We start from the raw sequence: 16,671 nt of genomic DNA on the forward strand, positions 1-16,671 counted from the left end.
TTCTGAATACAGTTATATTTTTCTTTATTTTGCAACACTATATTTGCCACAAATGTAACAAAAAAAACATCAGGGTTGTTAGCGCACCGTCTCCGAGTAGAACTAATTTTTACGTCAAAATATTTTTGTTTCACACATTCAGTGCTAACTCCCATCAAAAGCCAAGGACGTACTGAACAAAACAAGCCCCACCAGCTGGAAATCGGATTGGGTGGGACAGGGAGAGGGCCGAACAAAGGAACAGGAGTTGTGCTGACTGTGTCACTCGGGCCTCTCCATTGCTACTCTCTGTATGCTGGGAGGAGACGTGGCTTTGGTCCAAGGATGTCCCAGCAGGCTCAGCAGTGCACTGCCATGCCTCCTCTCAGCGTTAGTGAGGAGATATGAATGTGTTATATGTCTCAAATGTGACTACCAGCTACATTATCATAAATAAAACAAATTCTTGTTATTGTTGAAAGAGGGTAGTTGTTAAAAAAGAGCAAAACTAAGTCAATTCTGTTAAGAAAAGTGGCCTAGACTAGTAAGGTTCTTCAAATTGAGAAAATAATTGAATTTTATAATATTTCATTAATTTGAAAACTGGAACAAATTCAGCTATAATGAAGATCTAATGCAAAAATAGGACCCGCGAATACTCACAAACTGATCTTAAATCCTGGGCAATGGGTAAATTTACTTTAACGATGAGTATGGGGTTGAATCTGCTTCACATTGCTGGTGGTTTGACCTCTAAATCACTGTTAATTCACCATGGATCGCTATTCTGAGAAATCGCAACTCGAGCGATTATGGAGTGACTGTGCATGTGTAGCGTTTGCATTGCGCACGCACGAGGGTTAATAGTAACAGAAAATGTGTACAGATCATAATTGCAATGTAGCTGCTGTTTGACTGACAGGAAGCCAGCGTTTCTTGGTGGAAACCTGACGTTTTCTGGGTGTGTCAGAAAAAACACAGGCATGCCAAGGCGTTTTTGGCAAGTGGATAGCAAACAGCGATGCATTTGCAATTTTGCACAGTGAGTTTTTTCTTCCTGTTGGGGTGGTGCCTTTCTACTCAGAGACAATGGCAATTTCTCTGAATAGTGATCCATGCTGAATTAAGCCCTTATTTTTCAGAAATGTAGAGAGTCATTCTCGAACTGTTGGTGATGCTCAGCTGTTTACAAATGGCAAAACCGCTGACTGACTGGTCAAAATCCACTATTAAAATATTTTGAATCTATCTGGCCAATCAGATGGTGAGAAATTAGAGTACACTTTTAATGAGTTCAATCTATAATGCTTAAGAAAGAAAATAACATTAATCATTCTCTCAGTTGGGCAATATTATTTTATTAATGTATTAAGATAGATAGATAGATAGATAGATAGATAGATAGACAGATAGATAGAGAAACCAGAGGGTGCTGCAACTGTAAATTTAATTGTCCATAGAGAAGTCGATTTAGATTTTAGAAAACCAGTGTTCAAAAAAATTCTAGCCAGACTTGATTGAAGCCCCAACCTGAGATTGTTACTGAGTGAAGCTTAAGCTACCATATAATTATACTCGTCTGAGTATTGACCTGGAAGATATCCTCACACCAGAGCAGACACCCAAGACATGCCACAAAAATCCTTTTATTAATAGAACATCTGAAGTTGATACATGACATTCAATACAAAATATGAGAATTTATAAAACTTTAAATCTTATATCATAGAGAAGGTGTTTTTACATGAAACCACTGCTACGTGAGAACAGGTGTAGTAGGGTACCACCAATCACCCTAGGGTGTGAGCTCAGTGGTGGTTGTTCTGTAGTGTAGATGGTGGTCCAATCACCTAATACTCTACGCATTTCGTCCTTTGCCCAGGACTTTTTCAGGGGTAAAAGCAAGGTATATATAAAAAAGTGGATAATTATACATTCCAATAGATTGTCCTTAGACGCATCAAATAGTGCCACAATTTTGCACCTATAACAAATATCAATGCGATAATCCCTAGTAGAAACCACTGGTCAATCACGTCCCTTAGAGGATCAGAGAGCACATAGATAGCCTATTAAAGGCATAAATATCAGCATAGCTCCTATTCCTTCAGTGGCTGCAGACTTCCCTTGAGTATAGATTTGATTTTAGGGAAAAGATAAAAGTAACATGGTACTAGGGGCCTAATTCAGAGTTGATCGCAGCAGCAAATTTGATAGCAGTTGGGCAAAACCATGTGCACTGCAGGGGGGGGCAGATGTAACGTGCAGAGAGAGTTAGATTTGGGTGGGGTGTAGTCAAACTGAAATCTAAATTGCAGTGTTAAAATAAAGCAGCCAGTATTTACCCTGCACAGAAACAAAATAACCCACCCAAATCTAACTCTCTCTGCACATGTTATATCTGCCCCCCCCCCCCTGCAGTGCACATGGTTTTGCCCAACTGCTAACAAATTTGCTGCTGCGATCAACTCTGAATTACCCCCTAGGTCTGGTGAGTATAGAGGGTGTTCTAGCACTGCAACCTGTTTCTCGGCCAAAAACAGCTTCACAGAGAGAGCTGTGTGGGTTGATGTATTGTCCTGATGGTAGATAAAATGATTATTCCACAACTTGAGCCTCTTTCTTCTGATTCTTTCCCACAAAGGGGGTCATTCCGAGTTGATTGCTCGCTAGCTGTTTTTAGCATCCGTGCAAACGCATAGTCGCAGCCCACAGGGAAGTGTATTTTCGGTTTGCAGAAGTGCGAACACTTGTGCAGCAGAGCGCCTGCAAAATCATTTTGTGCAAAATAAGACCAGCCCAGAACTTACTCTTTGTGTGCATTGATTCTAACATTGGAGGGTTGGCTTTTAATGTCACACACCCGCCCAGCGTTCGCCCAGCCATGCCTGCATTTTCCCTGGCACGCCTGCATTTTTCTAAGCACTCCCTGAAAACGGTCGATTACCACCCAGAAACGCCCCTTCTGCTGAGTCGACAGTCAATTAGAACTATTTTCTCAATATATTCACACTTTTTTTTTTTATATGTGCAAGCCTTCAGGGATGTTCACCATCTTTGACATCTTCAAGACTGTCAATAAGGCCCAGATTTCTGAAGCCTTGTAAATTGATAAATAGCACAGTAATAAAGTACCAGCCAACCAGATCCTAACTGTCATTTTTGAAACACAGCCCGTGATATGGTAGTTAGAAGCTGATTGGTTGGTACTTTATCACTGTGCTATTTATCACTCTCCAAGGCTTGATAAATGGGGGCCTTGATCTTTTGTGCCACTCAAACACATGTGCATGTAACACACAATCTGCCACAGTTAGCATATGGAAAGATTTGTTGGGCGTTTTGTTCAATTAAACTAAAAATTTTAAGTTAACACGTTTCTCTACTTTTGAGAGATGGGGATATGGGAGAACTTGATATCCAGGCAGAGACCACAGGAGGAGATAAGCATGAATACTGGGGATGCCCTTCCCATGATATCATGCCCTTTTTTGGTTGCACACAGCTTCGGCACATGGGTGGCCTGCTTTGGCGCACCAGGTGTCACCGACCCCCGTGATACCACTGAATATGTGTTTTCTCTTCATAATTCAACAAGATACAAGTATTGTGAATGACACTCAGCCAACAGTTTAGCACTTGAAAATGACTTCTGAACTATTCTCATTGGGATTGTTGCAGAGAAAAATGGGGTCAAATCAGTAAAACAGTGCACACAAAAACAATGGACCTGATTCAGCTTTAAAGGTGGTTATGCTAAATTAGCAAAACGGCAACTAGCTAGAATCACATGATGGGGGCCACAGCTAGCTAGAATCACATGCTGTGGGTCGCCCAGCACAGGGCAAGGCCACCCAGCATTCTAATGGTGGCAAGCAATGTTATTGCAATTCAATCGCGATCGCATTGCTGGTTAAGGGAACCCATCCAGCCTGCGCAACCTGGCTGTGAAGGTAGTCGGGCCGCAGCCATTTTTCTCATTGCATCGGCCGCATGTGTTCTCACCATTGGCGTTTCTATAATGGGTGAAGTGTGTGCGAGGCACATGGTCCCCCAGGTTCAGGGGGGTCCACCCCGCACACACTGCACCCATTTGCTTAATACTTACCTCTCTGAAGTCCCCCGTCGAAGCCATCCCTTTTTGGCCGCGCAATAGAATTTGAACACTAGGGGAAACAAACTCTATTGCGCCTGCTGAAAAACTCCGGAAAGATGGCACGGCGGGCATTTTTCCGGAGTTTTGCACATGCGCATTAGCAAAGTCTTCTGGAAAATGGCCGCTGTGCCGTGTTCCCGGAGGTTTGCGCATGCGCAATAGAGTCTGTTCTCAGACTCTATTGCCACTGCCGCGGAGAAGGATGGCACCGCCGGGGGACTCCGGAGATGTAAGTATTAAATGCTGTGCATCAGTCAGAAAGGAGGGGGACCCTGAAGCAGAAGGCTGCACATGGGCCTCCTCCTCTCTTAAAACGCCCCTGGTTACCACGTGGCCACCGTGAACCCAACGTGAGTCGCCACCCCAGCAAAGCTGTGTTGTCACCCCTGACTGCCCTGTGAATGTCAATCAGGCAGGGGCATTGGCATCAATGTGATGCAATTCCATTAACCAGCCCATGCATATTCAGATCAGGACCTGCTCATGTGCACTGGGCCTACAGATGGCAAAATGCGATTGCATCGCATTAGCGGGCCTTGTTGAATAAGGAAAAAAAAAAGGAAGTAAAGGGAGCGCAAAGGTAAGGGTAATGTCAAAATTTTATAACAACGTGTTCATATATGTTACAAGGATACATTTAAGATGTACAGAAAACTTCAAGCCACTGTGAAAACTGACAATATTGATGATTTGAGTTATATGGCATCTCAACTTCCAAGATTACAAAGATTAAAACCGTTATTATAATTCTTGCTACATCCAGTTGTAAGTGTTCATAGCATTTACATGACAAGAATCTAGAGATTAAACAAATACCAAAACTTTAGTGTCAAAGCACAGCACAGCACAGCACAGCACAGCACAGCACAGCTGCTCTGCTGCCTCAGGACCTGCATCCCAGGAGGCTGCTTATGGACTGCCTAGAGAAAAAGCAGGCTTAAACCAGTACAACTGGCCAGACGACAGGTGAGTTTAGACTTTATGCAGAGAAACGAACACTCATATTTGTGATCACAGCACACATAGGGGTCTATTCATGAAGCAGTGAAAAGAGTGGAGAAGTGAGCCAGTGGAGAAGTTGCCCATGGCAACCAATCAGCTGCTCTATATAATTTTATAGTATGCAAATTATAAATGTTTCGTCAATGCCGAGTGGTTGCCATGGGCAACTTCTCCACTGGCTCACTTCTCCAAACTTTTTACTGCTTCATGAATAGACCCCATAAGCACCTAAGTAACGTGGTATAACTTTATTTTGAAATCCCACTATCCAGATTAAAGAAACTCTCCCATTCCATCAACATACACTGGAGCTAAGTAATGTTGGAAAATGATACAATATACTAAACCAAATAGGGATTTATATATACACCAAACATTGAAGTATTTCTAGGAGAGCTCTGGTTACAGTATTTCGTATTGCAGATGGATACAAAGAGGTCATTGAATTTGATACAGTACTAAAGTTTTGGTATTTGTTTCATTTCTAGATTCTTGTCATGTAAATGCTGTGAACACTTGCAACTGGATGTAGCAAGAATTATAATAATGGTTCATAATCTATGTTGTCTTGGAAGTAGAAATGCCATATAACTCAAATCACCGATACTTTACAGTGGATTGAGGTTTTTTGTACATCTTTTGACATACAGTATATAAACACATTATTACATTTTGATATTTTTTTCACTTTTGAGCTAAAAGGGGCTTGAGATCCCCTGATTTTAGGGAGAGCTGCATAGGGATCGGTTTCCATTACCATAGGTTGCATACATGCACCTTTATCTGTTTTTACTTGTTGAGTATCTGCACCTTTGGCTGCACCTTTGGCTTACTTGGGCTCTGTATCTGCACCTTTGCAGAGTCATACACATCTTGAGATGCACACACCTGCACATCAGCAGCATATGTCACTTATACCCCTTTCACACCACACAAATAACCTAGTATCTACCTGGTATATTGCTGGGTCGACACGGCTCACTGTGCAATGTGACAGGGGTCGGTTCAAAATTTCTGGGTCATCTGACCCAGTAATTCACCCAGGTTATAAGAAGGGTTATTCCTGGGTAATTACAGGGTCAGGAGCAGTGTGAACGGGATACCCGAGTCGATGCAAAACCGGTACCCGTTCACTGCATAGACAGAGGCGCGTGGAGATGATGTCATCCCCAGCACTGCCTCCGCACCCACCCCCAATGCCGGCTCTGACCCCGCCCCCTTATGGCAACCCAACCCGGTAAATTTCCAGGTCGGGATTGCGGTGTGTAGGGTCCAACATCGGTTCCCACCTGGGAAGGACCCGTTTCCAATTCCCGGGTGGGACCCAGCATTGCGATCTGAAAGCGGTAAAATTTTCATGAGCAGGTACAACAGAGACCCCCTGATAATAGGCATAAATGGGCATAGCTGCTAGTCTGCATGAGAAGAATGGACATAACATGCACTTACTGAACTCTGCCTAAATGAGAATTCCCCCTCACTTTACAACTGCAAATTTATATTTGTTCACTCTCTGGGCATTCGCTGTGTAGATATATACCACACCACCAACTGCATCTGTATGATTATGTAAGAGTGACCTCCTATTGTCATCCATTACTGTATGTGTCACAGCATAGTTATGCTGCATTAATACCTAAGAAAGCTCTTTTTTATTTTATTAAATAAGCATATATTTGTGTATGTACTTTGTTAAGTATGTAACTATTGTACAGTAAATCATCATATAAATCAGTGATGACAGATATTACAGAAATAAGTGATGGTGTAATACTGATAGCCCAGAGCTGAGATTTAAGTAAGTTAATATAATTATAGAAATAAACTCCGACAGGAATATGAAGACTACAGCTATTAAGTCAGCAATGTCATTACAATCTTTTATGTATAAAGTAAAGTATATTCTTAATATATCTAATTAAAATTACATATAACATTCAATGTATGCACTCCTCCCTTTTCAGCAATGTACTATTATAATATATGGTATACCATAACCATTTCATAGTATGTAATTAAGTGTTACATGTAGGTGGAATCTTTCAGTTTCTCACACGCTTAGATTGTGATCTAAATTGCTGCCTTTTGTATACACTCATATAAATAACAAGGCTGCAGAGAAATTGCTCAAATCTTTATTGCACTTAAGTGAAACCCACGCACACACACCATGAAGCTGGATGATATGTAATTAAGGGAGTGCTGAAGCTGATGCTTTTGCTGGATTGCTATTGATTTTTAGCAGAAGTCTCCCACTTAGTTGCAGGACTGATTTTAGGTGTATTTGATGGAGCTAAGTATTGCTTTAATTATTGAGATTTCTAAGTGTGATATTGAAGTTATTATTTTTGACCCATGCTGCAATTGCTCATTTCATGACAGAAATACATTTAGCAATGCATACAATCCAAATTGTTTATTAGCGAATAAGACTTTTATACTTTATAGATATAAATAAAGATATACTTTATTTTGTTACATATAAAAATCTTTGTGAATACAGTAATTCTGACAGAGTTAACAGGTACACCCCATGTGTTGTACAGTTTGCACAGCTTATAAAGATGTCTTCATGATTAATATTATATGAATATATTCCAAATACTTCTTGGTAATCCATTTATAATAGGAGACTGAATTCCAGAAAATTTACATTTTAATTTTTCCAAATACAAAAGCTGATGCATTGCACAGTACATCAGTACATATGAGAGTTACTGGCTCTTGGAAACCAGCCAAGCTATGTACTTCTACAGTAGATGAGTCACATATAATGGGGCTTATGCAGAGTAAGTACTTCACCAGTTGGCTTAGCATATCTTGCTTGAATTTGCACTATGGATGCATGCATGTGCTCCTATCCAATTTTGCGAGATTCTTAAACATAATAATTTCTGCCTCTCAATGGACAGAGAGCCTAATTCAGATCTGTATGTAAACCCGATGGTTTAAGATGGCTTACAAATCCGATGGTGTGTGGTCTACACAGGCACAAGACCCATTCTGCACATGTGCACAACAAGTCTTGCGATATCACTCGCAGCCCCCTGTCAGCATGATATTGTAAATGGGGGTAAATGGGGGTAGAGATGAATGGACATTTTGGGACAATTCAGTTGTTTGTGGGAGTTTAGTTCCTGTCTTCAGCTATTCAATTGTTTTGCATGACCTTTCCCGAGGCACTGCTGCTATATGTACTACATAGCCTCTTCAGGCACAGCAACAATAATCATGAGGCCTGTTAAATACAGGTTTTTGGTCCACTTCCCCATCCCTCCTGGATCCATAGGGGATAATTCAGATCTGATCGCAGCAGCAAATTTGTTAGCTAATGGGCAAAACCATGTGCACTGCAGGTGGGGCCAGGGATCTATGCTTTTCGTTTAGGGGGGGGAGGGGGGAGGTTCAATAATTAATTCTGACTTCTCCCTTCTCTCCACCCGCTTCTAATCCTGGTTCCTCCCATTTTCAGGCAGTGACCTCAAATCATAGCTTTGTGTAATCATTCCTATTGCCATGCATTATTTATTCCTTTCTTTTCAATTATCCTTCTTTTCTCCCTTGTCATTATGACCCATCCTAAGCACTCAGCACCGTCTCCCCTGTGGCTCCATGAGGCAGCTCAACTTCTTACATCTCCCCCTTGTCTCTACAATTGAGTGACTATATGACCACATTACATTAATAACTTCTTCTACACACATTACATTAAAACCCTCATCACATGTATTACATTAACTACATACTGTACCTACACACCATAATGACCTGCACATTTCAGTAATAGCCCCATATTAAAAGCCAACTCCAAAAAATGCACTTGTCGGGAGCCAATTAACCTACCAATATATTTTTGGATTGTTGGAGGAATCCTGAAAAAACCCCATGCAAGTACGAAGAGGATATACAAACTCCACAGATATACGGCCATGGTGGGAACCAAACAAAGGACATCAATGCTGTGAGGCAATAATGCTAACCATTACACTATCCATATTGTGGATCAAAGTACATATGCAGCCTTTATGCAATAATGGTAGCCATCTTGGCCATGAAATCCAACAAGCAACCTGTGACATTACTGGTTTATATTGGAGAACATGATGGTATACTGAACAATGCCAAAACCAGTTTATCAACATAGCATGATTTTGTGGGCTAGATGTAACAGTGCCTGAGTTTGGTGGCTATGTGGGATGTCGGCCGAACTGGGACTTTTTTTAAAGGGGCAATCATGTACAAGGCATGTGCTTAGTTTGTAGCTATATGTACATGGCATTACAGATTATGCCCATGATCCTTACCATTCTTGCTGTTGGGCCAGGATGCGCTTAGGCCGCTCCTGTCGCTCTCAGAGGCTGGGGAGCTGCCGGGCCTGGAGGAGATGTAATGTGATGGGGAGGATGCCATGTGAGAGGCTGGGGAGCTGGCATATAGTAGCCGAGGTTCATAGGGCTGCTAATGCTAAACTCCTGATGCAACAAGTCCCAGGAGTCCTCAATCACCCACTCCACAGTAGTGCAACCATTGTTACCGGTGGTGGCGGCATCTCAATGGTCCACGCCACCAAGTTCTGTCTGCCAGTGCCGTGTGCAAGCGCAGGATCAGAAACTGGTTGGGGCTTTGCACTGTGTGTAGGGGTGCGTTCGCCCTTATCTCCCCCCCCCCCCTAAATCCACCACTGGGTGGGGCAGATATAACATTTGCAGAGAGAGTTAGATTTGGGTTGGTTATATTGTTTCTGTGCAGGGTAAATACTGTCTGCTTTATTTTTACACTGCCATTTCAGATTTCAGTTTGAACACACCCCACTCAAATCTAAATCTCTCTGCACGTTATATCTGCTCCCCTGCAGTGCACATGGTTTTACCCATTAGCTAACAAATTTGCTTCTGCGATCAGATCTGAATTAGGCCCATAGTTCAGTTCCTCATCCTTTTGGATCCATGTGGCAAAAGGTAAAAGGGTGCGAGTTCTTAAAAAGTGTGAGTTTAGTGCTAAACTCACACTTTTTTAGAACTCGTACAATGTAATAGGATTTGGGAACATGCAAACTTGCATGTTTCCTGCAATCCTGCAACTTGCAATGACAAAACTTGCATCCAGATATTTTGCCATTTCATACATAAAACTCAGGCAATGTAATAGGGTGCAAGTAGTAAATACGTACCTAAAAAATTACCAAAATCTCTCAAAAGAATAGTCCAGCTTCTGGCTGGTGAGTTTGACAGAAGCATGCTAAGATCAGTGAGATCTGTGCATGCTTTTGTCTGTTAAAGTTAAGAAAGAGATAAAACAATGATGTGGGGTCCCCTCCCTAAAGCATAACCAGCCCTGGGCTCTTTCAGCTGGTCCTGGTTGAAGAAATACAGGGGGAAAAATACTGAGGTCCCCCTGTATTTTAACAACCAGCACCGGGCTCTTGGACCACAGCCAGGGGACACGTTTATATTGGTCCGACAGCTGTAGCATTACCCTTCCAACTAGTCCACCTTGGCTGGGGCTTCCTGGTGGAGTGGGAACCCTCCAATAAAGCGCCCCTCCCCCCTCTCCAGGGCACCCAAATCCTGTGCTGAAGCCAGGAGCAAACCCTGGCATCCCTTAGTGGTGGATGCCAAGTTGATAGCTTTTAAGTGTAAAAAATAGAAATACAGTAACGTTGTCTTTTATGAGTGGAATTACAGGTATCAGCAAGCCTCCCCTGCATGCTGGTACTTGGAGACCCACAAGTTCTAGCATGCTGGGCATTAAAGGGGGCTGCTGGTACCTGAAGTCCCCCTGCAAAAGAAATATTAAAATAAAGACAGCATACACACCTTGATAGTAAAAGTTTATTAAAACATACATGCACACTCTCATACATACACGCATACATTCTTACCTGCATTCCCCGTAGCCCATTGGTCCTCTTCTCCAATAGAATTCCCAGTAATCTGTAAGAAACAAAAAACACTCACCTATTCCGATGTAGATCAGTTCTCTTCATTCCAATGTTGGCATCCAAAGGGAGACAATTACAGGCACAGAGCAAGCAAAGACATAATTCTCAACACTCAAGATCTGTGGTAGAGAAAAATTATTTTATAACATGCTTGATACAGTACGTATCAGATGTAGAAATACTGAATACTAAAGTTAAAATGTAATAGTCTCCAATTAATGAGAATGTCAAAAAGGTAAAACTATTAATTTATAATTTTATTAAGTAAGGTTTTGTTATACCTACAAGTGATTTTCAAAACTGTTTATTGATCCTCAGCATAAAATGTGGGTGGATAGTTCTTCACAAAAATGAATAACCAGGTGAAACATTGAAACAATATGTGTCAACAGTATGATGGTTTGCTCCTCTAAGGCACTCTTCCAATTAAATTATTTGGCATGTTTTATTATTAATATACAGGTTGTGTTTCATTTTCTGTAGAACTTAATTTAATACAGTATCTTGGCATCCACAAATAAAACTGTGTCATGTAGATTAACATACATTAAAACTAATTGCCATGTTATTAAAATAATAACTACATTGCAAAGAATGTCATCACAACTCATGAAAGTAATAATTATAAAAGCCACTAATGAAAATAGAGCACTTGGCATAAAACACATTTTTTTCCCTATGATACATTGCGCCATAAACATTAGGTGCCTTCGTTCTTAATTACAATACTGACACCACCACTATTTTGCAACTTACAGTCATATAGCATGTTTATGGTAAAGCCATATGGAGATACGCTTAACCTATCGATTTACAACATGCAAAGTAGCATACAGGAAGCAGGACAGATACAGGAAAGAGAGATCTGTTGTCTGCCCTGCATTATACAAAGTCTGACTATAGCTATGGCATTCATCAGATATGTCAGTCTGGCAGTGATCCAGAATGAATGAGCTTCACTCTGATTCGATGCCAGGATAGCCTTAAGTCTCCCTGCTTGGGAGGATAAGTTAGTAAATAGCAGGAAATGTGATACTACAGTACTGTACATAGGGGAATTGTGTAGTTTCTAGAGATGAGCGCCGGAAATTTTTCGGGTTTTGTGTTTTGGTTTTGGGTTCGGTTCCGCGGCCGTGTTTTGGGTTCGACCGCGTTTTGGCAAAACCTCACCGAATTTTTTTTGTCGGATTCGGGTGTGTTTTGGATTCGGGTGTTTTTTTCAAAAAACCCTAAAAAACAGCTTAAATCATAGAATTTGGGGGTCATTTTGATCCCAAAGTATTATTAACCTCAAAAACCATAATTTCCACTCATTTTCAGTCTATTCTGAATACCTCACACCTCGCAATATTATTTTTAGTCCAAAAATTTGCACCGAGGTCGCTGTGTGAGTAAGATAAGCGACCCTAGTGGCCGACACAAACACCGGGCCCATCTAGGAGTGGCACTGCAGTGTCACGCAGGATGTCCCTTCCAAAAAACCCTCCCCAAAAAGCACATGACGCAAAGAAAAAAAGAGGCGCAATGAGGTAGCTGACTGTGTGAGTAAGATAAGCGACCCTAGTGGCCGACACAAACACCGGGCCCATCTAGGAGTGGCACTGCAGTGTCACGCAGGATGGCCCTTCCAAAAAACCCTCCCCAAACAGCACATGACGCAAAGAAAAAAAGAGGCGCAATGAGGTAGCTGACTGTGTGAGTAAGATAAGCGACCCTAGTGGCCGACACAAACACCGGGCCCATCTAGGAGTGGCACTGCAGTGTCACGCAGGATGTCCCTTCCAAAAAACCCTCCCCAAACAGCACATGACGCAAAGAAAAAAAGAGGCGCAATGAGGTAGCTGACTGTGTGAGTAAGATAAGCGACCCTAGTGGCCGACACAAACACCGGGCCCATCTAGGAGTGGCACTGCAGTGTCACGCAGGATGGCCCTTCCAAAAAACCCTCCCCAAACAGCACATGACGCAAAGAAAAAAAGAGGCGCAATGAGGTAGCTGACTGTGTGAGTAAGATAAGCGACCCTAGTGGCCGACACAAACACCGGGCCCATCTAGGAGTGGCACTGCAGTGTCACGCAGGATGTCCCTTCCAAAAAACCCTCCCCAAACAGCACATGACGCAAAGAAAAAAAGAGGCGCAATGAGGTAGCTGACTGTGTGAGTAAGATAAGCGACCCTAGTGGCCGACACAAACACCGGGCCCATCTAGGAGTGGCACTGCAGTGTCACGCAGGATGGCCCTTCCAAAAAACTCTCCCCAAACAGCACATGACGCAAAGAAAAAAAGAGGCGCAATGAGGTAGCTGACTGTGTGAGTAAGATAAGCGACCCTAGTGGCCGACACAAACACCGGGCCCATCTAGGAGTGGCACTGCAGTGTCACGCAGGATGGCCCTTCCAAAAAACCCTCCCCAAACAGCACATGACGCAAAGAAAAAAAGAGGCGCAATGAGGTAGCTGACTGTGTGAGTAAGATAAGCGACCCTAGTGGCCGACACAAACACCGGGCCCATCTAGGAGTGGCACTGCAGTGTCACGCAGGATGGCCCTTCCAAAAAACCCTCCCCAAACAGCACATGACGCAAAGAAAAAAAGAGGCGCAATGAGGTAGCTGACTGTGTGAGTAAGATAAGCGACCCTAGTGGCCGACACAAACACCGGGCCCATCTAGGAGTGGCACTGCAGTGTCACGCAGGATGGCCCTTCCAAAAAACCCTCCCCAAACAGCACATGACGCAAAGAAAAAAAGAGGCGCAATGAGGTAGCTGACTGTGTGAGTAAGATAAGCGACCCTAGTGGCCGACACAAACACCGGGCCCATCTAGGAGTGGCACTGCAGTGTCACGCAGGATGTCCCTTCCAAAAAACCCTCCCCAAACAGCACATGACGCAAAGAAAAAAAGAGGCGCAATGAGGTAGCTGACTGTGTGAGTAAGATAAGCGACCCTAGTGGCCGACACAAACACCGGGCCCATCTAGGAGTGGCACTGCAGTGTCACGCAGGATGTCCCTTCCAAAAAACCCTCCCCAAACAGCACATGACGCAAAGAAAAAAAGAGGCGCAATGAGGTAGCTGACTGTGTGAGTAAGATAAGCAACCCTAGTGGCCGACACAAACACCGGGCCCATCTAGGAGTGGCACTGCAGTGTCACGCAGGATGTCCCTTCCAAAAAACCCTCCCCAAACAGCACATGACGCAAAGAAAAAAAGAGGCGCAATGAGGTAGCTGACTGTGTGAGTAAGATAAGCGACCCTAGTGGCCGACACAAACACCGGGCCCATCTAGGAGTGGCACTGCAGTGTCACGCAGGATGGCCCTTCCAAAAAACCCTCCCCAAACAGCACATGACGCAAAGAAAAAAAGAGGCGCAATGAGGTAGCTGACTGTGTGAGTAAGATAAGCGACCCTAGTGGCCGACACAAACACCGGGCCCATCTAGGAGTGTCACTGCAGTGTCACGCAGGATGGCCCTTCCAAAAAACCCTCCCCAAACAGCACATGACGCAAAGAAAAAAAGAGGCGCAATGAGGTAGCTGACTGTGTGAGTAAGATAAGCGACCCTAGTGGCCGACACAAACACCGGGCCCATCTAGGAGTGGCACTGCAGTGTCACGCAGGATGGCCCTTCCAAAAAACCCTCCCCAAACAGCACATGACGCAAAGAAAAATAAAAGAAAAAAGAGGTGCAAGATGGAATTGTCCTTGGGCCCTCCCACCCACCCTTATGTTGTATAAACAGGACATGCACACTTTAACCAACCCATCATTTCAGTGACAGGGTCTGCCACACGACTGTGACTGATATGACGGGTTGGTTTGGACCCCCCCCAAAAAAGAAGCAATAAATCTCTCCTTGCACAAACTGGCTCTACAGAGGCAAGATGTCCACCTCATCATCATCCTCCGATATATCACCGTGTACATCCCCCTCCTCACAGATTATCAATTCGTCCCCACTGGAATCCACCATCTCAGCTCCCTGTGTACTTTGTGGAGGCAATTGCTGCTGGTCAATGTCTCCGCGGAGGAATTGATTATAATTCATTTTAATGAACATCATCTTCTCCACATTTTCTGGATGTAACCTCGTACGCCGATTGCTGACAAGGTGAGCGGCGGCACTAAACACTCTTTCGGAGTACACACTTGTGGGAGGGCAACTTAGGTAGAATAAAGCCAGTTTGTGCAAGGGCCTCCAAATTGCCTCTTTTTCCTGCCAGTATAAGTACGGACTGTGTGACGTGCCTACTTGGATGCGGTCACTCATATAATCCTCCACCATTCTTTCAATGGTGAGAGAATCATATGCAGTGACAGTAGACGACATGTCCGTAATCGTTGTCAGGTCCTTCAGTCCGGACCAGATGTCAGCATCAGCAGTCGCTCCAGACTGCCCTGCATCACCGCCAGCGGGTGGGCTCGGAATTCTGAGCCTTTTCCTCGCACCCCCAGTTGCGGGAGAATGTGAAGGAGGAGATGCTGACAGGTCGCGTTCCGCTTGACTTGACAATTTTCTCACCAGCAGGTCTTTCAACCCCAGCAGACTTGTGTCTGCCGGAAAGAGAGATCCAAGGTAGGCTTTAAATCTAGGATCGAGCACGATGGCCAAAATGTAGTGCTCTGATTTCAACAGATTGACCACCCGTGAATCCTTGTTAAGCGAATTAAGGGCTCCATCCACAAGTCCCACATGCCTAGCGGAATCGCTCCGTGTTAGCTCCTCCTTCAATGTCTCCAGCTTCTTCTGCAAAAGCCTGATGAGGGGAATGACCTGACTCAGGCTGGCAGTGTCTGAACTGACTTCACGTGTGGCAAGTTCAAAGGGCATCAGAACCTTGCACAACGTTGAAATCATTCTCCACTGCGCTTGAGACAGGTGCATTCCACCTCCTATATCGTGCTCAATTGTATAGGCTTGAATGGCCTTTTGCTGCTCCTCCAACCTCTGAAGCATATAGAGGGTTGAATTCCACCTCGTTACCACTTCTTGCTTCAGATGATGGCAGGGCAGGTTCAGTAGTTTTTGGTGGTGCTCCAGTCTTCTGTACGTGGTGCCTGTACGCCGAAAGTGTCCCGCAATTCTTCTGGCCACCGACAGCATCTCTTGCACGCCCCTGTCGTTTTTTAAAAAATTCTGCACCACCAAATTCAAGGTATGTGCAAAACATGGGACGTGCTGGAATTTGCCCATATTTAATGCACACACAATATTGCTGGCGTTGTCCGATGCCACAAATCCACAGGAGAGTCCAATTGGGGTAAGCCATTCCGCGATGATCTTCCTCAGTTGCCGTAAGAGGTTTTCAGCTGTGTGCGTATTCTGGAAAGCGGTGATACAAAGCGTAGCCTGCCTAGGAAAGAGTTGGCGTTTGCGAGATGCTGCTACTGGTGCCGCCGCTGCTGTTCTTGCGGCGGGAGTCCATACATCTACCCAGTGGGCTGTCACAGTCATATAGTCCTGACCCTGCCCTGCTCCACTTGTCCACATGTCCGTGGTTAAGTGGACATTGGGTACAACTGCATTTTTTAGGACACTGGTGAGTCTTTTTCTGACGTCCGTGTACATTCTCGGTATCGCCTGCCTAGAGAAG

This window comes from Pseudophryne corroboree, chromosome 1 (genome assembly GCF_028390025.1).
Source record: "Pseudophryne corroboree isolate aPseCor3 chromosome 1, aPseCor3.hap2, whole genome shotgun sequence".
In the NCBI taxonomy this organism is placed as follows: Eukaryota; Metazoa; Chordata; class Amphibia; order Anura; family Myobatrachidae; genus Pseudophryne; species Pseudophryne corroboree.